This window comes from Quercus suber, unplaced genomic scaffold (genome assembly GCF_002906115.3).
Source record: "Quercus suber isolate HL8 unplaced genomic scaffold, Cork oak 2.0 scaffold_102, whole genome shotgun sequence".
Taxonomy (NCBI): Eukaryota; Viridiplantae; Streptophyta; class Magnoliopsida; order Fagales; family Fagaceae; genus Quercus; species Quercus suber.
In genome coordinates, this window is record NW_027069567.1 from 1403445 (window position 1) to 1405684 (window position 2240).

Here is a 2240-nt window from a genome sequence, read left to right on the forward strand (position 1 = left end):
TTTTGGAATCAGTGAAATCAAAGTTTCATTCAAGTATTCTGGCATCGCCCTTGTTTCAAAGTTATTTTTTTGATCTCTTGGCATACCAAATCCTTAACATCAACCCAGAAGTATTGGAAGAAGTCTGCGTGAAGCCCATCTGCTCCTGGCACTTTGAACAACTTCAAGGCCAAGAGCCCATGTTTAATTTCTTCCTCTGTAACTTGGACAGAGAGATTTTCCTTTTCTTCTTCAGATAGAAAGCAGCAGGAGAAATTCTCAATATTAGAGGAACGGGTGGAGAACAAGAGATTTGTTTGGAATAGCTCTTTGAACTCCAAAGGCATAAGGTTCTTTACTTCCTCTTCCTTAGTGACCCACTCACCTAGGGAATTTAATACATAAAACTATTTAATTATTTATTTGATTTAAGTTTAAAAAAAAAAAAAAAACGGTGCGTCTTGAAGACATTTTGGTTCTCCTCTGACCTCTCCTTCACGGTACTGCATGGTTAAGCTTTGAGCCACTTCCACTGCACATTCCAACACTGTAAGCCTCTCTCTCTCTCTCTCTCTCTCTCTCTCTCATAACTGTTTGGTTCCCAAGAAAATAGAAAAGGGTTACATAACCCCGATTTAACTACTTATCTTTACTAAAGCTTGTTTTTTTCCCCCTTTTCTTGAATTACTTTCTCATCAACCAAAGGGAGGTTTAGGGTTTATGGTTCCAAGTTTTTTTTGTATTATAAAATCTGCATACTCTTGATAGTTCCCCCATCAAAATCCCTGCCCTAAAGTCTTAATCTTTGAAGATATACCCTCAAGAAAATTGGATTTTGAAGCTACAGATTCAGTGTGATTGCTTTACTTTTGTATCAGTTAGGGTTTATCTAGTTAAGTACCTGAAATGACTAATACCCAATTGAAATCTGAACTGTTACTTGAATTGGAAATGCATAAAATTATTTTATTTTATTATTTGTTTATTGGCCCTTTGGATTGGAGCCACTGATTGCACTTATAGTTCAATTTTTTTAAAGATTTAAAATTGGTATTGCTGAGATTCAGAGTCGTGTGCTGTATTATTAACTACATTTTGTTGATCTTGAACCCAATTAGCTTACATTCAGTTTGATTACTTAATTGGGGTATGAACTGGATTGAGGTTATCTTGCTTAATTTTTGGGGAAACTTACACACGCACCCAATGAGCCTTGAACCCGCAATCTCGCCCTTTATCCCGTTATTATGGGAGGAGGAAGTGTCAGCTGAACTATAGCTCATTGGCAAGGTTATCTAGTTTGAATTATGCATGAAGACGCTACTATGCAATATTAACAGCCTCTAATTATGCAAATTGACCAGATTATGCACAATGGTCCACATAATGCATGAATATATCTAGAGGTAGATGAGAAGGAAATGAAGTTGCATCTTCAATAATCTAATCTTGCATTAAAATGTAATCATCACTGGATATATTCATGCATTATGTCAATTTGCATAATTAGAGGCTGTTAATATTGCATAGTGTCTTCATGCATAATTAGAGGCTGTTAAGATTGTTTTCATAATGATCCAAGGTTTTCTTAATATTGCTGGCTCTCTAATAATTTATTTTTTATAATATTTAGTAATTTTTTAAACTCCCATTAAAAAGCTACCATCTTGGATGGGTTCAAGAAATGACTCGGGTTTTATAACTGATGCAACATGAATAATTTTGTTTTTTTAGAGTTTTAAACTATAGTGTCCGCTCCTGATGATAGTTTTTTATTATCAGGCTAAGACACTAATCGGTTTCTGGTATAAGCGGAGATTGAACCCCAAATCTCTTATTCAACCATCAGAGACTTTACCAGTTAAGCGAATTGAAATCCACATTAATAATTTTGTTAATTCATTAATTTTGCTTTATATTTTCTATTTTCTAAGATGAATGTTGTTTCTATATAGAATGCATGTCCCTATTAAGAATTAAACATAAGTATAATTTGATATCTGATGAACCACAAAAGCTGAGACAAGTGTAAATCAGTTGCTAATTTGATATCCAAATTTTTTTGTTTGTCAACCACCTAAACAAGATTATTGTTTAGCCTAATTGCATATAAATCTAACAGTTCAAAGTTGAATTGATCAGTTTCAAACTGAACCAAATTCCTTATTTTCCAAATGTTAAACATCTAAATAGGTTTAAAGCTGGTGAGATCTCATTCTTCATTGGTGTGGGGGGGGGGGGGGGGGGGGGGGGGGGTGTGT